We start from the raw sequence: 25,984 nt of genomic DNA, 5'->3' as shown, positions 1-25,984 counted from the left end.
ACAGCTCCATATCCTTCTTATGTTGAGGATTCCAGAAGTGGACACAATACTCCAGATGAGAGGAACAGAGGGGCAGAATCCCCTCTCCTGCCCTGCTGGCCACGCTTCTCTTGATGCAGCCCAGGACACGGTTGGCCACCTGGGCTGCGAGTTCATGAGTTTGGTTCAAGTGCAGCTAGGGCATAACTTCACCGCTTTGAAATCACAGTGCTTTTGTGATAAGGAAAGGTGTGAGTCTGGGTCTATAACGGAGGGAGTCGATTTCAATTTGAAAGAAATAATCGGAAGGGCACTATTTGGGGCTGAACTCACTGTTTCTTATGCGGTTGAGAAATCTTTTCATGTTACCATTATTTTTACTGAATGACTCTCATGAAGTGAGAGCACATGAAACAGCAAGTTGCCATCAAGTCTAAGAAGTTACAGAGGCTTTTATTCCATTTTGTAAAGTCGTTTTGTATACAGAGCAGTCAGATGCATGCCTTGGTCAATTTTTAATGATATGAAAGATTTAAGGGAATTGTTCTTAGCTTTCCAGCGTTGTACTGTGGTGGCACAAGAAGGATCTTGGTGTTTAAACATGGCTGCGTGTAGGCTTAGCACTCTTTACTGCACACCATTAACTGAGGATTAAAGGAGATATAAGACTCTGGCAGTAATGAGAGATTTCATAGAAGCCTTATGGTTTTCCTGTTCATCTTGTCAGTAAAAATAACCAAGACTTGCTAGGCTCACTGGTGATATCTGTTACCATGGAGACTGGGGTTCAAGTTATTTTTAGGGCACAGAAAACTGGTGATTGTGGACCCATATCAAACCTTTCTCCTTTAAGGCAAAATACTGTGTATAGGCACAGTTAGAGACTTTATTTTGCAGGAGCGTCCGTGCTGTAAACAGCAGGAATGTTAAGGATCAGACCAAAGGTCACTGGGAGCTCAGTTCTTCCACCGGTGGGGAAGCCAAGCAATAAAAAGTCACTCTTGATGAATTGCCTTAGAGGGTTGTAATTACTGATGCTGACGAAAAGCAGTGCTTAAAAAAAAGCAAAACTTGAAAGAACTATTACTCTGCAGATGATATTAAATAACACACATAATGGACTAAAAGCACCGGGGAGCCAGAGCCATGTCTTAGTGTGGCCCACAGAATTATTTTGCCAGATTTTAGTGTCTTGGGTCACTTCATAAAAAGGGAGCTCCTTGGGCTGGGTTTTTAGCAGGAACTGTTGATACACAGAGCGTATGGCGTGGGCTCCCCGTGTGCTGTCTGCTTCAGCTGGAGTACCCCTGCTTATAGAAATGAGCTGGGTGTGTCCCATGCAGAAATGACATGGTTTTGACTGTTAGAACTTATTGCTGACCTCGGAAACCTTAGTTGAACCTGCTCTTTCTTGTGGCAATAGGAGATTTTCTTCCTGACCCACAGTACCTTGCTGAAGAGATCGAGAATAATGTTGACATTATGTACCTTTCAACTCCATGGGTTTAAAGTGATGTGTTGAAGTATCACTTTTATATAGTATATTGTCCCATTGGTTTTAGGTTATACCAGATGTTTTCCAGTTTTAGGCTGGTTGAGAGAAATGTGCATGCATTATAATCTAATCTCTTATTTCTTAGTTTTAAACTACCTCATCAAAAGTGATCAATATGTAGTTTTCCCATTTGCAAGCTGATAAATGTAGCAATGTATTCTAATGAAACCGTTAATGTAAATTAGGAGGAGTTTCTGACTCTAATATCCAGTTGATTTTCAGCTAGGAATCATGAGTGCACTTCTTGGAAATCTATGCAGGGAATGATCAAGAAGAACATCTGTTTTTGAAAATGGCAATTTGAATTTCAAAGAAACTATTTACATTTTAATAGCCCTATTCTCTGAAAGTTCCTGGGGTCCAGTACTTCTGATTAGGAAAATGATCTCTGGACCCACATTTTGTATTTGGTATTCATTATAGTAACAGCCCTAATGAAATTATCTTGTATTAATGTGGATGCATGTAATGTGCAATTACAGAAGAATTCCATTGTCATTTAGCAATGAATTGTCATTGCATTCCTTTAAAGGCTGAGATTTCAGCAAAAGGCATGGAGAACGGCGTCTAAAATAATTCTCAAAGGATCAAACTGAAAAGTATTTCCGTTGCTTCTTTTAATCAGGAGAAGCTCTTTCTTTGTTTTCGGCCTCTCTGCCAATAGAGCTTCCCAAAGGCTGCCTGATGCAAGGGGAGAATTTCAGGCAGCTTTATTCTATCTAAAATTAAAGTAACCTCAGCAACTTGGTTATTTTAAATACTCATTTATTGGTCTCTATTAATCAGTCTTTTCAATGTGTAAAGAGCTTGGTATTGTTCTTGATCTTTCGGAGGACTTAGAGTTACTGTAAGTTACATGTATGTGTCTGTATAGAAAACATCTCCTGGTCCTTCAGCCTGGCGCTTACTGTAGGACGACTGACAACATCGCCTAATGGTGTTGCCAAACTCTTCCCACGGTGAGGTCTTACTGCCCGTGATCTGTAACTCTTGAAGGTCAAGAGATAAACATTTTCAGTGTAAGATGTTTGCTGAAGACCGATGGTTTGATTGCTGGGGGAGAGTGTTTGGGGGTGGGAGTGGTTCGTGGCAGAAAAGCTTGATGGTGGTCAAGAATGAAGGTGGGACGCAGCATATTCAGCTCTGCTAGAGCTGTAGGGACTTTTCCTTAGAAGAGGCTTTCTGACTCTTTGAGGCAGAAAATTGAAATCTCTTAGGGATTAACCACTGGGTCAGGGATGCATCTTTTGGTTTCCTCCTGAAATTGAAATTTAGCCTGTCCATTTGGTGATTTTTTTTTTAGTCATTATGACCTGCGATGTGCCAACTGAGTAATGGCTTTTTTTTTTTTTTTTAGCCTCTGCCTATCCTTCCACCCAAAATTGCTGCACAAACAGGGAGGTACAGAGAGCATGACCATCTGTGACTTTTTTCTGATCTTTCCTCCACCCTCGCTTTGTGTCATTCCCATGAAGGACTCCCTTCTGCTACCTTGCTGGGATAATACTAGCCGTTGTTTTTGAACGTGATACTCCCCTTTCTCATCTAATTCAGTTATCTGGGCTCCTCAGTGCAAGAGGGAAACTGAGGCACTGGAGTGCATCCAGGGAAAGGGAACGGAGCTGGGGAAGGGGCTGGAGCACAAGCCTTATGAGAGGTGGCTGAGGGACCTGGGGTTGTTTAGCCTTGACAAAAGGAGGCTGAGGGGAGACCTCATCACTGTCTACAGCTCCCTGAAAGGAAGTTGTAGAGAGGAGGGTGCTGGCGTTTTCTCTCAAGTAGGAAGTGATAGGACAAGAGGAAATGGCTTCAAATTGCACCAGAGGAGATTCAGATTAGATATCAGGAAAAATGTCTTCACTGAAAGGGTTCTCCTGCACTGGCACAGGCTGTCCAGAGAAGTGTTGGAGTCCCCATCCCTGGAGGAATTTATCAGACAGGCAGATGAGGTGCTCAGTGATCTGGTTTAGTAGAGGACGGTACAATTGGACTGAATCATCTCAAAGGTCTTCTCCGACGAAAAGATTCTATGATTTGAAATTCTTGTGGGCTTAACATTTGTCACCCTTTCTCTAAGAACTTTTAAACAGCTCTCATCAAGAGTTTTACATATCACGACCAGTTTATAACTTAACCAGAAGTTTTTGGAAGCGCTTAAGGAATGCGGGTGCTCTCATCTCCAATGACAAACCTTCAGGAGGTTTTCAAAATGTCAGGCTAGATTATTAGGAAATACCAGCGTGTAAAGACAAATTACATTCTTAAGCCAAGGCCAGAACAGAGATCTCTGAAACCTTTATAAAGTTCAGTGGGTTAAAGCATTTATATGTGAGTAGAGTTCAAATTAAGATTGCCAGCTTGGCAGTTAGGCAGTGGCGAGCAGTTATTTATCACAACAGCACCTAAAGCTTTGTCTACAGATCATCACAGTTGCCATTTTCCATTTAAGAAATTAATGCCTGAAATGTATGATATGAAGTGTATTGGAAAAGATATGTGCAGTGCATCTGTCGCTGCTAAGGCAGTTACTCGTCCATGCTGTCAATCTAATCACTTGAAGGAGCCCTAAAACCCACCAAGGTAGTTTTAGAGCAGCGTTGAGGTTTGTGAGATCCTCAGAGACTACATTTATGGGAGACAAATGCCTATATTAGGCAGATATAGCCACCATTTTATACAAGCAGAGAATCAGAACAAAGTACAATAAATGTTTAATCATTTGTCTTTCTATTTATTCACTGTTGCAGCGCTTAAGAAACTTAAAAATAGTGGGTTTATCTCTTTGTTGTGCAGTCATAGGCACATTCCCATTTCATGAAGAAAGAACAGAAGGCAAAATATCCCCTATAAAACTTGATTCAGCATAACAGAGGAACTCCTTCCAGCTTTGTTGGTCTTTGGATCCCACCCTGAAAGGTTTTAAGGGTTGCCCAAAATCACTTAGGTAGTGTGTGCAGAAGGCAGAGGTCCTAAAGCACCTTAGATCCCAACGCACCTCAGATCCCAACGCACCTCAGATCCCAACGCACCTTAGATCCCAACGCACCTTATATCCCAATGCACCTTAGATCCCAACGCACCTTAGATCCCAACGCACCTCAGATCCCAATGCACCTTAGATCCCAACGCACCTTAGATCAATGGCTTTTCTTCAACCTCTCTGAAAATCCTGTGGACTTATATGTGGTGGGAGAGGTGCAAGCTAGCTCAAGAGCACTTCTACTGCCAGGACTGAAGTCATTGCCGGTATCCTGCCAGTGTAACAGATGACCAAATCCTGCTGGCTGTGTCTGCGGGGCTCGATGCACGAGCCCCCGAGCTAACGTCTGTCGGTCTGTTTGTTGCACAGTGCCCATCTCAGCTGACCAGGGGGTCCAGGCTTGCAGTACTGGGTGCAACCTGTTGAGCTCTGCCAGGATGCTTTGCTGATACAGCTTCCCTGGAAAGTGCCCGCTGTGGGGCGTAGGCCAGGGCAAGCGGAAGGACCGGCAGGTAGTACCTAATCCTTATTTCTGGGAAGATGTGGAAGCTTGAGTGCAGCTGTGTGTTTAGAGGGATGAAGCTAATCTAGGATGGTAGAAATGCTGCTGCCCGCACTCCCTGGTGGACTGACAATGCCTGATCCTGGTTTCATTTGTACCATTTTAATGGAATTACTTTTATTATAGCCTACAGGAAATGAGATGAGCCTCAGGTTCAAGGCATGTAGCAAATGCAAATAATGCAAAATGGCTTTATTCTGATCTGTATTCTACTTACATAATTTTGAACCAAGAAATAATTTTCTGTCCCTAAAGTGCTGGGTGTGCTGGTAATAAGCTCTGTCTGTCTCATTACTGCAGCGAATAGCACCATCTAGGGATCAGGACGGTTTTAAAGTCATCTCTCTAAATTGTACGTGACAAGAATGGCTTGAAAATCAGATGTGCAATGCACATACACTGTCCATATAGCCATACTTTTTTATATTTATACTATCGTGGGTGCTCATACAGTATTTCCCCTCAGTTTTTATATGCATATAAATATAAAAACTGATGGAAATACATGTGTGCCCACCAGCAGTACAAAGCTTAAGCGAAGAGTATATCCTGTATTAAGAAACACAAAGCTTGCAGATATGTGCTTCTCATTTCCAGAATTCTTTGGTGCTGTGTTTGTCAGCTGGTGTTAATACAGCAGTCAGTCGCTACTATGCTGTAACAGGGTTTTCCAAATAGTTGCTCCAAAATGGTGTGTTAAAACTAAAAATAATTTAAAATAAAGTTAAAAATTACATTACACTGCAGAGAAAATTGGAATTCCCACCCGTGCTGCTTTAAAATCTTTCCCTATCCTGACTATGTAAAATGGGGAAGCTAAAAATAATGATACTAAGTTTTATTTGAGTGAAGTTGGGTGACTTCAGGACATGTCAGAGCTGCTGTTTCAAGAAAAGCTTTTATGTACAATAAAGCCATTTCTATCCTGGCATTTAATGAGAGTGTTTTGGCCAGAGCTGGGATTGTAATCTTCTTAATTAAAACCTTTTTGGATTTCCTCATTCAGGCCAATACTCTGAAAACTGCCTGCTGTTCAATGGATCGATAAATATATAAATCTGGAGAAAAAAGCAGATAAAATAGACTAGAATCTCAACTGAAGTCACTGCAATAACAAACCTGAATTTCAGAAAATGATCTTTTAAAAGCACGAAACTTTTGGCACCCAATTTAGTTTTTTAATTGGTGATCGGAGGGCTGGAGCCCCTTCCCAATGAGGACAGGATGAGAGAGTTGGGGTTGTTCAGCCTGGAGAAGAGAAGGCTGCGAGGAGACCTTAGAGCGACCTTCCAGTGCCTGAAGGGGCTACAAGAAAGCTGGAGAGGGGCTGTTCACAAAGGCTTGTGGGGATAAGATGAGGAGGAACGGGGATAAACTGGAGAGGGGCAGATTTACACTAGACATAAGGCGGAATTTCTTCTCGCTGAAAGTGGTGAGTCCCTGGCCCAGGTTGCCCAGGGAAGCTGTGGCTGCCCCATCCCTGGAGGTGTTCCAGGCCAGGTTGGATGGGCCTTGGGCAGCCTGAGCCAGTGGGAGGTGTCCCTGCCATGACAGAGGGTTGGAACTGGATGAATTTAAGGTCCCTTCCAACCCAAACTATTCTATGATTCTGTGACTCTAAGTCAGTTTGTTTGCTTTCAACATAGATGTTTCTCTCTGCTCTGCTTGCCTCCACGTAGGCTCTGTTCAGGTGTGGTGCGTATCTGCTGCGGTGACCCGCAGAGAGCCTGTTGCCAAGGACGCCTTCAGACATCGTTGATGCAGACTGTTTCACAGAGTTTGGGTGTTTGGATAGATTCGGAGTGCTCCCTGCTGCTGTCACAAGCTGCGTAAAGGAGGTCTGCCAGCCTGGGCGCATCGGGAATCACCACCCAAGTGCACTGAGCAGGTGCGGTTTTCCTCCAGCCGTTGTCAGCCAAGTTGAGCTTGAGGACGTAGCCCATGAGTGTAAGTTTCAGCAAAAATGCAGTGTGTGCAGATTGAGCGAGCCAGTTAGGTTTGAATTTATAATTTAATTTGAGAAGGATGTGTAAACTCCAAATATATTTTTAAGTGAAGTAGCAGCTTTGCAGATACACTTGATTTTTGTTGAGGGATTCGCACTGGTAAATGTTGAAGTTGGACCATATTTGTGAAATTATATTCATTAATGATAAGCTCACGCACTCTTAAGTATACCTATAGAGTCAGTGTTCAGATACTGTGTTCTTATTACAGATGCATCTGAAATGTAATGGAGCTCACATTGCTATCTGTTAGAGCACTCTTTTGGGGAGGAGAAATGACATCTGTCATGCTGGAATATGATGCCTTTGGTTATTTTCTTTGGGGCTTCTAGAAGAAGCAATGCTGGGTCAGTTTTCCATAAAATCCTAGCTGGCCACGACAGCCTTCTGTTTAAATCAACAGCACAACCCAAGCTGAGTTAAGATGCCAAGTGGAATTTTTCTTTTTGTTTTTTTTCCTGCCCTTTTGTGCAGAATGAATTGTGATATAAAAAATTCTATCGTTAAATGTGAACAATCAGTTTTATGGTTTTACATTACTATTAAGTTGCTAGTTTATCACTTCAGTACTATTGTACTATGTACTTAATTTTGAATTTCTATATTTTTTATATAACCCATCAGTATCACTGATGCAGTAAAAATCCTGGCTCTCCAGTCACTCTGCAAAGAACAAAGAGTTTTTCTTGCACACTTGACTTGACTGAATATTATTGGTGTTTACTTTTTTTCCATCTCCAATGTGTTAGATGCTGACTGTTCAAGAAACATGTTCCCATTTAAACAGTACTCTTCATGTACGTTGCCAGACCTGTCATGAGTTCACTCCTCATTGTAGTTTCCTATAATTCCCTGTGTGGCAGAATCATAAAGCTGGAAGAAATCTTTTCCATCCCTCTGTAAAATGCCCGTGTTTGAGTAACTTCTGCCTGTACTGGGAGGATTAGGGACAGAGAAGCTGAGGCATTTGCTTGAATGCGGGGACTCTGCTTCTAAATAGCTCTTAAAAACCTCCATTACTGGAAACCATACAAGCCTTTCAAGTCCTCTATTAAATAAAATACACATTAATTTTGAAAAAGCTGCTACTGATTTGTGCTAAACTTAGAAGCAAAGTTGATTCTAAATACCACATTTCTTCCTTTTTCCTAGGTAATAACCGGAACCCGGCCCTGGTCCTGCAGTGAGTTCCCCTTTGATAAAGCTTCACGGTTCCAGGATTTCAAAGGACACAGTTATTCTGATAAAAGGAAGTGATCCTACTTCATTTTATTACAGATGGGCACTGTCTGCGGTCTGAACGGTGGCTGCTGCCTTCAGGTGAGTTAATATTCACCCATTTGCTAAAATAATCTTGTCTAATCTTGGTATCTAATCTTGTCTAATGAGCACTGCCTAGTCTTGGGAAACAAATACAGCCTGAACTTTTATGTGTGTGAGAGCTTCACTGGCCTCCTACTTGCAGGTAAAACCTTGATCTTCTGAGACCTGCTGAGGAAAAACAATTACTGTCTTTGGATGTCTTACAAGTGCATAAATCTGCAATTGCTTAAGAAAGCCAGCGCAAATGAAGCACAGCTCCTCTGAAACTGCATCATTCTCTAGTGCGGTGGCATGACTCTCCTAGAAGCGCTTCCCTTCTTGCCTTTGGAGCAAACCAAGGAACAGATTTCCCTTGCTCCTCTTTCTGGAATGAATGGTGCCGACATGTATTTGTCAGTGCTGCTCTGCAGGTCAGTCTGAGGATAAGCTCTGTCCTCTCAGCTGTGTTTCAGGAGTGATTTGATATTGGGAGATCAGAGAAGTTGAGGGGTGTGTTTGAACGCAAGAACTACCATGCTTGGCTCCATCTACAACTTAAGTGTTAGCGGCTTGGATACAGTAGAGTGAGAGCTCAAAGTAGTGCAAACGCCTCCTCAGAAACATGAAAGATGGTATGTTTTAGGAGATGCTACATAAACAGAGACAGCTGTAGAAGTGTGGGGATGAACTTAGGACAGAGATCTCCGTTGCCACAAGTGCTGCAGGTGAATAGGGAGATGGTGTTTCTTACAGTAGAGAAATCAGAAAGCGCATCTGATGTAATATTAGCAGGTTTGAAACAAACCAAGAGGAGATATTGGTGTTTAAGGAACGGGTGGATGAAGTGCTTAGGGACATGGTTTAGGGAGTGTTAGGAATGGTTGGACTCGATGATCCAATGGGTCCTTTCCAACCTTGTGATTCTGTGATTCTGTGTGATTCTGTGGAATTTTGCCAAAGGCTGTTGAGGGGACTGGAAATGGATTTAAAACATTAACTGACAGATTCAGGGATGAGAGTTTTCATCAGTGATAAGAAGCCTGACGATCCGGATATGGCTTCTAAAATTCCCTCAGATGCTGGTTGCTGGAGCGTATAGCAGGGAAATAAACACCCTTTATTTTTCCTTAAGAAAAGAATAAGTAAAAATTTACTATTAGCCACTGGAAAGTAAAGTTTACAAGGTCAGGTAACTCCACAGTTGGACCCTGAGTGTCTGTTCTTTTGTTTGCTGCATCCTTTGTGTTCCTGCAGAGAGTTTGTAGCAGGACAAAGCTTAACTAGCCACATTTATTTCCATTCATTTTGGATTCCTGCTAGTGTTACTTTAAAGATAATGACTGCACACTAACTTAGGTTATCCTGTTAAACACAGTTACCGTGGTTTCAAATATACTCCATGATACTTGTTACTTTATATTGCCTCTTCACTTAAAAGCTGGAGAATAGAGCAGCAGAATGTGTTAAATGTGGCTGCCATGCACTTGTTCTGCATTATTATGCTTTGGAAGGAATCTCTGTGCCTTCCGGTGCCAGAGTAATGGCTTGCAGCATAGTAGGCATGTCCCATTTGTGTCACAGGGCTGGTTATTCCTGCAACTGACACGAGAAATTCAAGGGTTGCTTGCAAAAATACTATGGTTTCATCGCTCCTACAAGCTCTTCTTTCCAGTTCTTATGAGCTTCCTCAACAAAGGACAGGGCTAGGAGCAAGTGGTTGTAGTCGTGCTGCTCCTCCCTGGCCTGCGAAACAGGGCTGCCAAGAAGCAGAGTAAACCCTCTTTATTCAGATCATGGAGCCCCGGGATGATCTTTGTGCAGAGTGGAATAGGGAGTTAGAGAACGTGTACTTCTAAGAGCTGCGTTGCCTCTGCAGTGACCCCTTCTTAGCAATGGAATGTACAGAAGCATTATTTAGCCCTGGTTTCATTACTCCTTTAAGAACTTGTCTTTTGCTATCTCACAGTTATCTTTTGAAAAATAACAATTTTAAGTGTTCAAATTACTTTCTTTAAACTATAGCTGCTTCATCAAGTAAAGGGTAAGGCTGCTCGTTTCGTATGCCTCCGCTTGGATGAGCAGTGCCACTGGAATACCACTTACAGCAATGCCAGTATTAAAACTTGCATCCATGCATTAAGTAGATGCTCTTGGCTGAATGTGTCTTATTATAGTTATTAGCAGGCTGCAGAAAATAGATAATTGGGAAATGAAAATGAAAGATTACTGTGTCTTCTTTGTGTAAGTAAGCAAAATAGGAAAGATGGCTTTACAGAAACAGTTAGAAAACCTCACGTAGAGAGAGAGAGGGGAGCAGCTGTGAAAGACCCTCATACAGTTAATGGGTTTTACTGGTTAGGGGCTGTAAAACACGTGGAAACTTCCTTGGCCAGAACCTGTTGGCCATGTGCCTCGTACAGAGAAGCTTTAATTGTGGAAAGGGAAGGGGGAAGACATAAAAGACGGAAGAGTGAGGAAGAGCAGGACCAAAGGTATAAAGTGGCTGTAGGAGGCTGGGCAAAGTCTGTCTCCCCCAACACTTTATCACCTGCTGTGGGCACTGTTTGCAGCCTGTAAGATAGTGTTGCCAGTGTTGCCCTGCTCAAGCTTTCACTGAATAGTCTCTCTGCCTTCAGCAATTTCAAGTTCAGTGTCTTCTGTTTTTCTAAATCTACATTAGATTGCTTTTCTGTTGATACACTCAGTCTATTTTGAACCCCTGTAAGCTTTACGGCAGTTGCAGTGTTTGCAGCAGGAACTTCCATACTTGACGGTGTTCAAGGAGAGAGGTCTGGTTTATTTGGGTTTTTGTCTCTTTTGCTAATTCAATCAGATTACTTAAAGGCACTAAGAGGTGGTAGTGACTTCAAGTCCTTATATATGTAAAGTTAGAATTGTTTTCTGCCATGTGTATGACTTCACATTTCATTACATATAATTTAATTTTCTAATTGTTTCCACATTTGTTCAGTCTTGGAAAGTCCTTTTGCAACATTCAGTCTTTACCTTTAAGATCCCAGATAGCTTTGTGTTGTTGCCAGATTTCACCGTAGACTCACAGAATGGATTGGGTTGGAAGGGACCTTAAAGATCATTCAGTTCCACCCCGTGCCATGGACAGAATCACAGAATCACAGAATCACAAGGTTGGAAAGGACCCATTGGATCATCCAGTCCAACCATTCCTAACACTCCCTAAACCATGTCCCTCAGCACTTCATCCACCCGTTCCTTAAACACCTCCAGGGAAGGTGACTCGACCCCCTCCCTGGGCAGCTGTTCCAGTGCCCGATGACTCTTACTGTGAAGAATTTTTTTCTGATATCCAACCTGAACCTCCCCTGACGGAGCTTCAGGCCATTCCCTCTTGTCCTGTCCCCTGTCGCTCTGGAGAAGAGCCCAGCTCCCTCCTCTCCACAACCTCCTTTCAGGCAGTTGTAGAGAGTAATAAGGTCTCCCCTCAGCCTCCTCTTCTCCAGGCTGAACAACCCCAGCTCTCTCAGCCGCTCCTCATAAGACTTGTTCTCCAGCCCCCTCACCAGCTTTGTTGCTCTTCTCTGGACACACTCCAGAGCCTCAACATCCTTCTTGTGGTGAGGGGTCCAGAACTGAACACAGTATTCGAGGTGCGGTCTCACCAGTGCTGAGTACAGAGGGAGAATAACCTCCCTGGACCTGCTGGTGACCCCATTTCTGATCCAAGCCAAGATGCCATTGGCCTTCTTGGCCACCTGGGCACACTGCTGGCTCATGTTCAGTCGGCTGTCAACCATTAACCCCAGGTCCTTCTCTTCCGTGCAGCTCTCCAGCCACTCTTCCCCCAGTCTGTAGCGCTGCATAGGGTTGTTGTGCCCCAAGTACAGGACCCGGCATTTGGCCTTGTTGAACCTCATGCCATTAACATGAGGTGTGACAGAGACACCTCTCACTGGATCAGGCTGTCCAGGGCCCATCCAACCTGGCCTTGAACACCTCCAGGGATGGGGCAGCCACAGCTTCCCTGGGCAATCTGGGCCAGTGCCTCACCACTCTCATCGTGAAGAAATTCTTCCTTATATCGAGCCTAAATCTGCCCTTCTCCAGTTTATATGCATCGTCCCTCGTCCTATCACTCCAAACCTTTGTGGGCAGTTCCTCTCCAGCTTTCTTGTAGCCCCTTTGGGTACTGGAAAGTCACTATAAATCTCCTCAGAGCCTTCTCTTCTCCAGGCTGAACAAGCCCGACCTTCATTCGGTTTGTTTTCAAATCACTTATGAGTATGCTGAACAGTGTGCACCCAAGCTTGACAGCACGCTGTGTCCTGGAGAGAACAATATAGCGGGAAGAACTAGACACCAAATTGCCATTGCAATCAAGGACGACTTGGTGGATGCAAAGCAGGGTAGTAAAAACAATGCAGAGCCTGGGTACCTCTGACATGTGACCTTGTAGATGCATCTGTTATGGTTGGATAGAGATGGCTGTGGAATGAGTGACTTGTGGCCCAGCCCCTCTCTTCCAAACCAGCAGCAAATGCCAAGTACATCCCTTGCCTCTGGTCCCTTAAGGCAGCAGTTCCTGACCTAGAGGCTGCAACCTTAATGAGGTCATGGATGTTTTGAGGTGTTTGAGATGAGATCGAAAAACCCTGTTTTGCTTCATTGTCTGCTTTCAAGGTAGGAATTATAACTTCTCTTTTGCTTGTAGTGTTGCCATTACACCTTGGTAGGTGCTGTTATGTCGGGGCAGTACCTCTTCTCTCTTCTCTAGAGATAAGAAAGCTGCCTGTGCTGGAGGTAGAGGTGGGCACCATCTGAGCCAGCTGTATCTTTACTCCGTCATTCAGAGCTGCTGCTTGACGAGTTCCCACCTCCATATCCCCACCCCTCCAAAACAACTCTGTGCAATGTGTGCAGCAAATTAGGGAGCTGGGAGGTGAGCAGGTGTGAAAGCGCCGGGCTGGCGAATCTCTCTGAACAATCTGTGTTCATTTGTCATGTGTGGATGTTGTAGTAAAGACAAGGACGATGAGATTTATTGCCAGAAGTAATAGAAACTTCAGAACCACAACCCGAAATTGTTTCTAATGTGCTTGAAGATTAGATACAATCAGAACTGGAATGCAGCCCTTACCAATATATCATTTTGTGAATAAGAAAAAAATCTCACTTTCAAATGCCGCCTGTGGATCAACTGTTACCGTGCACAACTAGAATTTAGAGGCAGATAGCTGGACTTCAAGCAATTTATGGTTTGTATATTTACTGAAGGTTTCAACTTTAAATGGTGGTGACAGAAGATAGTTGTTCATACACGGCGGCTCTTTTCCCTAAATTCCCTTTCACACAGTTTGGCTGAATAAGTCAAAATGTATTCTCCTCTAACCTTCAAATGCAGGATGCTATTGTATAACAGATTGTGCTCTCTGGTCAGAGTAGAAAGTTCTGTCCTTTTCCATGAGCCCTTCTGCAGGGGAATAGCCAACCACTGTGTGTGTCCAGTGCTGTCAGTCTTTCACCTACAGTATTTCGCTGTTTTCTGTCTCCAAACCGCACCAGGTTGGAGAGCTTGTGGAACAGGACCTGGATACAACATCAACATACTTAGTTTCTGCTTTTCTTGTAGTGGAAACACAGTATGCCTACAAAAACCTGAATAAAGATGGCTTTCTTTGTACCTGTCTTATCTTCCTTGCTCAAAACTGACATTGTTCTTTCTTGATTAAGTGTTGGTCGGTGTTTTTTCTCAATTTTATTTTAAATTAGAAAGTTGCCTGAAATGCACAGCTATAAATACCTTACATCTCTGGGCTTTTGACAAAATATGTCAGAGAAATATGAGTCCCTGCCCCTAAATTTAGCAGTAGTGGCTTGTTACTAATTTCAGAGATCAGCAGTATGATCTGCAGGGTCTACGGCACAAACATCCCACAAAATCACTCTGCCTTACATAAATCTGTCAAATCCAGATAAGCAGAAATGTACCTTTTGCCTTTGTTATGGTCAAAATTGCGTGTCTCTGCTTGTCTTGCAGCTATTTGCACATTTATATTATAATTATGCATGTATAATAATGAATGTTAATCATCTGCATCACAGATTAAAGTTTTTCAACGATGCTAGGCAACCTTTTTAATCTGCAGCTGCACTCAGAGGTTGTACCTGGTGGGATAATTTGGGCTGTGTCAGTTGTCACTGAAACCTGCCTGTGACGTTGTGTCTCATTGCGTCATGTTCACGCACTTCTTGACTGTATTGGAGAAAATAGTGAAGTTATTCATTAGTAAGGATTTTTCAAGGCATTGAAATATAGTTTAGAGATTGTTCTTTGAGACTCCTGCACTTGGGGCACAACAACCCTATGCAGCGCTACAGACTGGGGGAAGAATGGCTGGAGAGCTGCACGGAAGAGAAGGACCTGGGGGTGTTGGTTGACAGCCGACTGAACATGAGCCAGCAGTGTGCCCAGGTGGCCAAGAAGGCCAACGGCATCTTGGCTTGTATCAGAAATGGGGTCACCAGCAGGTCCAGGGAGGTTATTCTCCCTCTGTACTCGGCAGTGGTGAGACCGCACCTCGAATACTGTGTTCAGTTCTGGACCCCTCACCACAAGAAGGATGTTGAGGCTCTGGAGCGTGTCCAGAGAAGAGCAACAAAGCTGGTGAGGGGGCTGGAGAACAAGGGTTACGAGGAGCGGCTGAGAGAGCTGGGGTTGTTTAGCCTGGAGAAGAGGAGGCTGAGGGGAGACCTTATTACTCTCTACAACTACCTGAAAGGAGGTTGTGGAGAGGAGGGAGCTGGGCTCTTCTCCCAAGTGACAGGGGACAGGACAAGAGGGAATGGCCTGAAGCTCCATCAGGGGAGGTTCAGGTTGGATATCAGAAAAAAATTCTTCACAGTAAGAGTCATCAGGCACTGGAACAGCTGCCCAGGGAGGTGGTCGAGTTGCCTTCCCTGGAGGTGTTTAAGGAACGGGTGGATGAAGTGCTTAGGGACATGGTTTAGGGAGTGTTAGGAATGGTTGGACTCGATGATCCAATGGGCCCTTTCCAACCTGGTGATTCTGTGATTCTGTGACTCCGTGATAATCCCGGGGTCTTTATACGTGCCACCAAAAGTTCTTTAGTGGTGAGGATGTAACAGGAGAAAAGAATACTTGAAATCAGCTGACTAGCAGAATGAGAAATCAAATGTATGCCCAGATGTTCAAGATGCTTGTAAACAATGTGAGTATGATTGCTTCGAGGAATTACAGACAATTAGCGTTGAGCAAAAAGGAGAATGGCTTTGTTGTTAAACTAAAGAGATCAAAAGTTGGTCATGCTATGTTCATTAATTTCCCAGTTTCCCATTTCAGGGATATATTTAGTTTTTAAAGTAAAACAAGATATGTAAGTGATTGAGGGATACAAGTTTCTGGTAGGGAAAAGAGTCTTTTTCGGTGTGTAATGGAGTGGTTCTCCATTGTAGGCACTCTTTAAATGTGACGGATAGCCTGCCCATTGCTGCCTCACATTTTATAGAATCACAGAATTGTTCAGGTTGGAAAAGACCTTTAAGATCATCTAGTCTAACTGTAAATGTCACGCTGCCAAGCCCACCACTAAACCCGGTCTCATTTCTCTAACCTTCTTGTGAGGGGTACAGTAATTAGCAAAGTTGCTTTCAGAGAAGTGTTTGGTGTAATTCTTCTGGTGCTCAGCAGGATTGGAGAGCAGAGATTGCTGTCATCAGGAATCTGCTGTTTTCACAGAGGGTGGGGGATGACGAGGTTGAGAGCAGTCCTGTGAAGAAGGACTTGAGGTGCTGGTTGATGAGAAGCTCAACATGAGCCAACAATGTGTGCTCACAGCCCAGAAACCAACCGTGTCCCTCGCAGCAGGGCGAGGGAGGGGGGTTTCTCCTCTGCTCTGTTCTCATGAGACCCCACCTGGAGTCCTGCATTCTGCTCTGGCATCCTCAACATAAGAAGGATATGGAACTGTTGGATTGGTTCCAGAGGAGGAAACAAAAATGATCGGAGGACTGGAGCACCTCTGTTATGAGGACAGGCTGAGAGAGTTGGGATTGTTCAACCTGGAGAAGAGAAGGCTGCAGGGAAACTTCAGAGCAGCTTCCAGTACTGAAGGGGGCTTATAAAAAATCTGGGGAGGGACATTTTATGAGGGCATGGAGTGATGGGATGAGAGGGTGTGGATTAAAAGTGGAAGGGGGAAGATTTAGATTAGACATTAGGAAGAAATTCTTCACGATGAGAGTGGTGAGGCCCTGGCCCAGGTTGCCCAGGAAAGCTGTGGCTGCCCCATCCCTGGAGGTGTTCCAGGCCAGGCTGGATGGGCCTTGGGCAGCCTGAGCCAGTGGGAGGTGTCCCTGCCCATGGCAGGGGGGGTGGAACTGAATGATCTTTAAAGTCCCTTCCAAACCAAGCCATTCTATGGTTCTACAATCAGATGGGCAAAAGCTTTTGGGCCCTGGACTGTCATCTACCTGTTTCATGCTTATGCTGTTTGAGCCATGTTACTCACCACAGAGGGGGCAGATATTTACAGCAGGTGACATTTCAGTTGGAATATCTTTTTCCTCAGTTTTTATTTGTAGTTTCTTGTTGTTTGGCTGCCATCCCGTTTGTAAATTTGTCTTTCCCACCTTCTGATTCAGGATAATATCAAATGTTCTGGTGGTTTCCTGCAAAGCTTCTGGTTCCTGCCTTGCTCCCTTTAATTGGAAATGTCTCCTAGAACTTTCTAGCAGCATAGGTGGAGGAAAGGGGCAGCTGCTGAGGAAGCAACAGTGCCACTGTGAAAGACAGACATATGAGACTTTGCAATTCAATGCCAATTGAATGGTTTCTCTGCTTTCTGCTGATTGAAGTGAAGTGTGCTGGGGGTCAGTTCAAACAATTTGTTTATCCATCCTTCGCGCTGGTGTCTGATGAAGTAGCACAGATATGCTGATACCCTTTTAAGGGAAAAATAACTTGAAGCTTCATCTTTTGTGCGTCATTAGAAGTGTGACTGTTTGAAAGATCCTCTCGAGAATTATAATTACTGAGAGAGACCCAGGGACACAACAGCCAGATAATCCTATTCATCGTATTTCAGACAACACGAACAATACATTGCAAAATATTACTGCAGGATTCATATCGTATCAGTTATTCATTAGTTAGGATATAGAAATGATGATGAGCTGTACACTGGAATGAGTCCATCTCAGTCATTCATGGGATCTGGATTTACATTCTTGTATCAGTCTGGATAGGATTGCCATGGTGGGGATGCACTGATTTCTGTCTTGATGGATGGCGCTATCCTACCCTCCTACAGTTCTGTCTCGGAGACCAAAAAACTTCAAGTAGCATCAATTCCTTTGGAAAGCATAGTGGTACGTAACTACATCTTTGAAATCCACAGGGAAAAGGAGAGAAAGTGCAACAGCATTTGGGCTTACTCCCTTTTTCCCCCCTCTCCCCTCCCTGGCAGTTCTTTAATATCTGTATTGTGCTGTAGCCAGGCCACTGTTTTGGGATCCAAGTATGAAAGAGTGTCAAGAGTGCTCAGACAAGCAGTGATCTGTATGTACACTTCACAAAAGAATTGCTGTGGGATTTCATCTAACACAGCATTCTGATGAGACCACACCGGGAGCCCTGCATCCAGCTCTGAAGATCTCAGTGCAGGAGGGATGTGGACCTCTTGGAGCAGGTCTGGAGGAGGCCACAAATACGATCAAAGACCTGGAACACCTTCACTACGAAGGGAGGCTGAGAGAGCTGAAGTTGTTAAGCCTGAAAGGGGCGGATAAGAAAGATGGGGAAAAACTTTTTAGCAGAGCCTGTAGCAATAGGACAGGAGGGGATGTTTTTAAACTAAAAGAGGAGAGGTTTAGACTAGGTCTTAGGAAGAAATTTTTTACACTGAGGGTGGTGAAACACTGGCTCAGGTCACCCAGAAGGTGGTGGCTGCCCCATCCCTGGAAACACTGAAGGTCAGGTTGGATGGGGCTCTGAGCAACCTCATGGAGTTTGGTTTTTTGTTTCAAAAAAAAAAAAAAGCTTTGGAAGGCAAATTTCAGCTGTGAGAGGTCCCTTCTGTTAAACTCATTAGTGATGTAATCTGATGGGAGGAAGCCCGAGTGCTGCAACACAGTGTGTCACATTGGTTCAGTGTATATGAGTCATCGTAGAATCGCAGAATGGGTTGGGTTGGAAGGGACCTTAAAGACCACCCAGTTCCAACCCCCTGCCATGGGCAGGGACACCTCCCACTGGCTCAGGCTGCCCAAGGCCCATCCAACCTGGCCTGGAACACCTCCAGGGATGGGGCAGCCACAGCTTCCCTGGGCAACCTGGGCCAGGGTCTCACCAACCGCATTGTGAAGCATTTCTTCCTAAGATCTCATATAAATCTCCTCTTTTTCAGCTTAAAAAAACTTGTGCCAACATAGTACATAGTTGTCACCTTTTCCAGTAATGAATTGCTACTGGAAACAGCATTCTTGCTAGGAGGGAGGGAGCCCTTTCTGGTGAAAAAGGAAGAAAGGAGTCTTTCCATTCCTCTCCTTGTTCTATGGCAGAATAAGTCCTTTGCTTCTCCCTGGATGGCTTGTGCTAGTTACCAGTCACAAGAGTGAGAAACTTCCATTTCCTTCCGCGAGAAACTCTGGCAGTTTTGTGCCAGTACAGAATGCCCGCTGTGCCGATAGATTGTCAGGAGGTCCCAGCTGATCAGTGCTTCACGCTGAGCATGCCCTTTGTCATTATAATGCATCGCGCTTTTATTTTCAGCGCACCGTGTATCACTCACAACGCTCTGAATATTGCAGCTGATCCTCCTGAAAACAAGAGAGAAACTTGGATATTCTGTGAGATCAAGAAACTTATTTCCAAGCAATGCTGCTGTGCTGACGCCGCTGGGGGATCATTCACTAGGAAACTGTTGATGAAATTAGACAGCAGGAATTTTTTTTTTTCCTTTTTATGTACTGGAGGTGGAATTCCTCTAATTGTCTCTTTCCTGCCCACAACTGACACAGTTTACATTTCTGTCAGTTCAGTGAATGGAGAGATGGTATGAGAAGATGATTTTGCTTATTCGTTACCACTTCTCTGCCTCTTGCTGTAGCAGAGCTGTCAGAATGCAGTAGCTTTGAGTGCTTGCTTTGAGTGACAATCTAACATACCAGGTTGGGTGCAGCTTCTCTACGTTGTTGCTCTTTGCTGATCTCCTCCTAGAATGTTTTAACTGTTTTGTTTTCCCTGATTTGACTGTTGCGTTCCCTGTCCGTACAAAAATTCAAGGCCAGGTTGGATGGGGCTCTAAGCAACCTGATCGAGTTGAAGATGTCCCTGCTCACTGCAGGACTAGGTGACCTCTAGAACTAGTCACTAGAACTAGGTGACCTCTAGAACTAGGTGACCTCTAGGAGGTCCCTTCCAACCCAAACCATTCTATGATTTATTTTTTTGGGACGAGAGGGAATAGCCTCAAACTGCGACAGGGAAGGTTCGCACTGGGCATTAGGAAAAACTTCTTCACTAGAAGGGTTCTCAAGCACTGGTTGAGGCTGCCCAGGGAGGTGATTGAATCCCCATTCCTGGAGGGATTTAAAAGGCGGGTAGATGAAGTGCTTCAGGATATGATTTAGTAGTGGACAGATACGGTTTGACTTGATGATCTCAAAGGTCTTTTCCAATGTAGTGATTCTGTGATTCTATTTTTATGAAATTTCTGTATTTCAATCTCCTATGGTTATGGGTTTATCTACTAAAGCCCCTCAACTCTATTCCTATGCAGTCCCTATCTGCCAGAACATAGCCCTTTGCAGGTGAGAAGATTCTTTAAATTAAACTCCTGGTTTTGTCCCTGGTAAAGGTAATCACACGGTTTGCTGTAAGATTCAGGGAGAGACTGAACAGAAGGTGCAGCGATTTGATGGCATCTCTAACCTCTCCCATGACATTCCATGCAACGTGAGTCAGCCAGAGCAGAGGACAGAGAAAGTGTCCCTAAAGACAGGAACAGCCTAACAAACTACAAATTGAAATAATGGGAAAGTGCTGTGCCACTGTTTACAGTGGGGACAGTTTCTCTGTCTGTGATATTTTCTTAACATCAGTTTTTTTCAGCATCTTAAAAAAAAAAAGAAAAGAAAAAAGTATTATCTAAAGTATGGGCAGAATCAGAGCATGGACAGATATTCAAGAATGGAATTGTTGAATTCCATTCAATTAAATTCCAATAACAGATCCCCGCAGAATCATTTTAGAAAGTCCTTATTCCCTGTTGCAGTATGAGCGTGGGGGAGAGGGAAATCAAATTTCCATTGCATTGCCTTTTCTAAAGTAATTAATCAACATGCTTTCCCCTGAGAACATTCAGCCCATTAGTCACTAGGCAGTAAGAGGCTGTTACAATAATAGGTGTGCTTTCAGGAATTGATCCTAAGGCAGCCCCAGTCCTGCTCAGTAACTATACCTCCAATAACATCTTAAGAAAGACAGTATTAGGTGTACTTGCAAGAATCAATCACTCTCCTCAGAAGGATTACAGCAGTAATGAATAACATACCAACAAGTAAAATATGTTTTGGTATTGCATGTGGCTTTAGGATTTACCACTTGGGTTTGTGTTATTGTGGGACCTCATCTGTAATGTCAGTGGTTGCCTCTGCACTGATGCTCATGGCAGGTGCTGTTAGCCGCGTTTTTTGATTATTTTTTTTTTTCTGCGTTGTGAAGAGTGTAGTTGAAGAGAGCCTCTTGACTGGAAGAGTGCTGTGCAGTTCTGCTCTTCACCACTTTTAGTTCTTAATTGTGCCCAAATGTTGGAAATACCAAGCTCTTGCACATCGCTTTTCATCAGCTCTTCAAACACTCAGCCAAGAAGATGAATATCCCATCATCATACAGAAACGTGAGACCGGTGTTCCAGCAGCTCGCTTAATTGGTTTAGCAGTACTTGCAGAGCTGGACACAGAGCTCTGGCTCTGTCCTTGTTCCATGCCCTGGGTGATGACTTAAGAGAGAAGTGACATTCTGTGGCTGTAATCACAAGTGCGTAAGAGGGATAACGGCTTTCTGCAAATAAGAGAAATTCTAAAGGCGGCTTATGGATGACCTCCTCTTTGATGCTTAGAGTCATTCCATTTGCTCAAAGAGGTCTTCTCCTTGTCAATGGGAGGGATCTGGCCAGCAGACTGCCCAGCTGAGGAAAGGAGTTGAGAGTAGGGCAAAGCACACCCAAGAGTGGTCGGTCCCAGGAAACGGCTGTAGCAGAGGTGTGACTTTGGGCATTGGAATCCTTTCTCTTTCTGAGCCCTCCTTTATTTATCCAGAACTGAGTTTTCTGGGCTTCCCTTCTCTCTTATGTGATTTGCCTTGCTACTTTGGGTTACTGGGTACCTATGTTTAAATCCGTTAGGGCATACTTTGCAAGCACCATCTTTCCAAAGAAACCACTCCCATTAATCTTTCCCCCAAAGGCCATTTGTAGGGATTGTATGCTAACACTAACTTGAGCTAAAGGCCCTAAAACTGCCAATTTCTTTGCTTTTATCAACTAGAGCAGATGACTGTTTTCAACATTAAAAACAGTGTAGGAATAAGCTGGTATTTTTTCCATCTAGAAAAGCAAATGGATTTCAGATTTCACTCTGCTTGCAGTAACAGCGAAGATAGCTGACTTGGGGAGGATTCAGGGCAGTTTCTTTTGTACTAACCTGTCAGGCTATGTCATCAGGACTCTGGTAGTAAATTGTCCAGAGCTTGGATGAGATTGTTAAGGTATCTCTGAAAGGTGCACATGGAACTAGCAGGGATAAGGAAAATAGGATTGTATGAAACCATTTTTGTTACTCTATTAATAAGCTTGTTCTCTGCCTCTGATGTCTTTAGATCACATCTTTAGACCAGCTTGAGGATCTGGTTTTGCCTTCCATAGGCACTGTGACAGCCAGGCGTAAGAAATCAGGAAAGGGGAGGAAGAGAGAAGAATGGCTGAGTCGAGACCTGCTGGGCATGTAAGAAATACATGAGCAGTGGAAGCTGAGCAGGTGTCTGGAAGAGTATAGGGACACTGCCTGGTGGTGTAGGGATGGGATCGGGAAGGCCAAGGCACAGCTGGAGCTGAACTTGGCAAGAGATGCAAAGAATAATAAGAAGGGCTTCTACAGGTTTGTCAACCACAATAAACACGACTGGGAAACTGGTAACAACAGACAAGTAGAAAGCTGAGCTACTCAACAACATTTGTGCCTCACTCTCCTTGGTGAGTGGATGTGCCATAAGGCAGGACCTAGGGAAGCAAGGTCCCTCTCACTGTAAGAGAAGGTGAGGTTCATGACCACTTAAAAAGAAGGTAGACTGGTCATCTTACGTGAAATACTTAAGAAAACTTAGTATTGGCTATCTCAGAGATTCAACAATGAGGAGATGGGTGGCAGTATTGTGAGATGAAATCTTCTTTATCTTTCTTTGTGTGTTTAAACCACTGCTGTAGGAGATTTATTTTCTATAGAAACTATGCTTGGGAGGCTTCAGGAGCTGTGCGTTCAGTTCTTCTAGATCTTGGATACTTTCTTGAATTTGATATGGTGCATTTTCCTGACTGCCGTGTACATATAGCATTGGATGTCAGAGTGACCTTTCTGAAATGCAAAGTTTGTCCAACATCTGCAGGAATCCTTGCTGAAAACTAATGTCATTTGTAGGTTATCTGAAATAGCTACTTCAATCTACTTCAATAAAATATTCCTCTGTTCCAAACATTCTTGCCTTTTCTCAGCCAATATCTTTATCTTAAATGCTGTATTTCCATAAATCTCCTTGACGTACGTTTGATGATTGTTATGTTATTCATGTCATGTATTAATGCTGTAAAAGCTATGCAGTCCTCTCTCTTTCGGGTCTTCAGTAGCCAAAGCAGGTGTCTGAAAATCTTATGGATATGTTTTTTTTCCAGAGGTTTCAAAACATTTATCTGTGTTGTTCATTTTTTAGTTTAAATTTGAAGTCTCAAATGAATCGTGCACAGCACGACAGCTCTGACAGTCCATTCACACCATGTAGCCTTAGATTGTTCGTTCTCTGGATTTTTTCTTTCACCACCCCACCCAAGCACTGCTCCCTTTGTAGATGCTGATGGCCATCACTGTAGTTGCTGGTAGTTCTCTGAGCCGCCTTTAACTGTCAGTCCCTTCAAAGATCCAGCACTAATGCTGTGCCTAATAACTGCATTGTTCTCCCCTTAAATGACTGCAGCAGAACTGCTGGTTTTATCAGCAGTCACGGCAAATAGAGAGGTGTGACCACCTGCTTGCTGGAGGCAAGAACCGTTCTCGCTACGTTCAGAAAAAGGCACGCCAAATCCAGCAGAAATACCATTGATATTGAGGCCAACTGTTTAGCTTCTGGTTGGCAACCTTTGCCTCCTGCTTTGAAAGGAGGGTCTGCCTTTCACTGCATGGTTTTAGTGTTGCAGAGTCACACTGTCAACTCCACCTTCTCCTGAGCTGTTTATTTCTAGCTCTAAGCAGCTGCAGAAGGGAAGTTCTAAAAGAGTTGATATGACAGAAGTTCAGGTGGGAGTTGAAGTGCAAACATCAGCTTCGGTCATCACTGTAAAAAAGATGATAGTTACAACTGCTACTTCATGTTGGATGACAAAATTAAATGTTTTATTGTAGGTAAATTGGTGTAACTGTAGGCTTTCTATTAGATCATGTTCCTCTCACCAGAGAATTATTTTTAATTGTTTTTCGATTGATTTTCTGCTGTTGACCTGATTTATGAACTAAAAAATTTTATGGCAGCCTCACACCTATGCGTATCACAAAAGCACTGTGATTTCAAAGAGGTGAGGTTATGCCCTAACTGCACTTTAACCAAACTCATGAACTCGCAGCCCAGGTGGCCAGCCGTGTCCTGGGCTGCATGAAATGGACTCTCGGCACAGGAAGGACATGGACTTCTTGGAGCAAGTTCAGAGGAGGCCACCGAAATGATGAAAGGCCTGGAACACCTGCCCTGTGAAGAGAGGCTGAGATAGTTGAGGCTGTTTAGCTTAGAGAACAGAAGACTCTGAGGAGACCTTTCAATACTTACAGGGAGCTGATAAGATAGAAGGGGAAAAGCTTTGTAGCAGGACCTGTAGGAATAGGACAAGAGGTGATAGTTTTAAACTAAAAGAGGAGAGGTTTAGCCTAGATATTAGGAAGAAGTATTTTACACTGAGGGTGGTGAAGGAGTGGAACAGGTTGCCTGTAGAGGTGCTGGTTGCCCCATCCTTGGGAACATTCTAGGCCAGGTTGGATGGGACTCTGAGCAGCCCATTGCAACTGAAGATGTCCCCACTCAGTGCAGGGGGTTGGACTAAATGACCTTCATGGACCCTTCCAACCCAAACCATTCTATGATTCTGTGATATTCTAGGACAAGGTCTTATAAAGGGCCAAGTCCTGCAGACCTAAGGGTGTATAGGTAGATTCATGGCGTTTCCAAAAACTGGAGTGTTCAGTTATAGACATAACGCTTCACATCATTCACAAGATGCTCCGTTGTTACTAAGCGGTTTCTCTACAAAGCGGTCTGTTCTTTTAGCGTGCCTCGATGGATTTTCTTGGGGTGGACTCATTCAGAAGGAGCAGAAATAGGGAAAGGCAAGGAAAGCCAAGTGCTACAAAAACTAAAACATGCAGACAGCATAGCCTACTGGAAACTGAACCGGCACCAGCAGGGCAGCCTGCTTTCAAATTCAGTTCGACTGAGTGAATTGAGCAATTTTTCTGCTGAAGCTGTTTTCTTTGGTGCTCAGAAGAAATGAAAAGTCATTTCCAGGTTACGACTTACCAGGAACAGAAAAGTAAACTGATCTGCAGAGCTGCTTCTTCAATACCAAAGCAGAGCACTAAATAGTCTGAGTTTTCTGTAGTCTGGAATGACATGAGCAAGCCCAAACCCCAGAGCAACGGACATCTGGGATGGAAGTATAAATGCTTTAATTCCAGAAGCTTAGGGAAGGAGGGCACAGGGAAGCTTTCCTGCTCAGTAGCTTCTGGTCTGGATGTCCCAATGTCCTCCAGTGTGTGCACAACATATACTGTGAGTTCTGCTGTCATAGGATCATAGAATGATTTCAGTTGTTACCCTTGTGTTTCAGAAGTAGATGTAATTATCTGAACTCTGGAGCCTTTTGCTGTTCTGAACTACCAGTGTGCTGCTGGTTTTAAAGTCAGAAGGTTGATTAGATTTGTGAATGAGAGTAATTTCTAAAGCTAAGTGGGAAAATAAGATCCCTGAGAAAAGAATAACTGAACTTGGATTGTTTAAAGACTAAGGGAAACCTAACAAACACATGAATCAGGTTGGTTAAAAAGAATAATATTTTTCAGTGTTCATCAAATGTAGAAAGAAGATAAAGAAATTGGAAGAAAAAGCCATTTTTATGGTGTGTCATTTGGTTTCCAAATCACCAGATGTTACACAGGTTCAGCACATTGTTTGGGGATGGCTTAAGGTGGCTGGACTTCTGTTGGAGCACATGAGCTGGGATAGAATGCTCTTTCAAGTAAATTTTTTTTCATTTCCTGGTATTGGAAGGTCACGGATGGCTTTAATAGTCTGA

General features: G+C 43.7%; 1 long non-coding RNA gene across 2 annotated transcripts in view; it reads left to right on the top strand.

Moving 5' to 3' along the window:
• Positions 1 to 25,984, top strand: part of LOC128853016 (uncharacterized) — a 376,001-nt gene that overhangs the window by 169,725 nt on the left and 180,292 nt on the right. The window contains exons 3-4 of one of the 2 annotated variants that reach the window (XR_008451224.1): positions 6,756 to 6,964; positions 8,235 to 8,402. This is a non-coding gene — a long non-coding RNA (uncharacterized LOC128853016). Of the gene's footprint in view, positions 1 to 6,755; positions 7,024 to 8,234; positions 8,403 to 25,984 lie in introns of both variants that reach the window. The other variant, XR_008451223.1, reaches the window with a different exon arrangement.

The sequence above is a fragment of the Cuculus canorus genome, chromosome 9 (assembly GCF_017976375.1).
Source record: "Cuculus canorus isolate bCucCan1 chromosome 9, bCucCan1.pri, whole genome shotgun sequence".
NCBI lineage: Eukaryota > Metazoa > Chordata > Aves > Cuculiformes > Cuculidae > Cuculus > Cuculus canorus.
The sequence above is the reverse complement of the archived record's forward strand: the minus strand, read 5'-3'. Positions and strand labels throughout refer to the sequence as shown.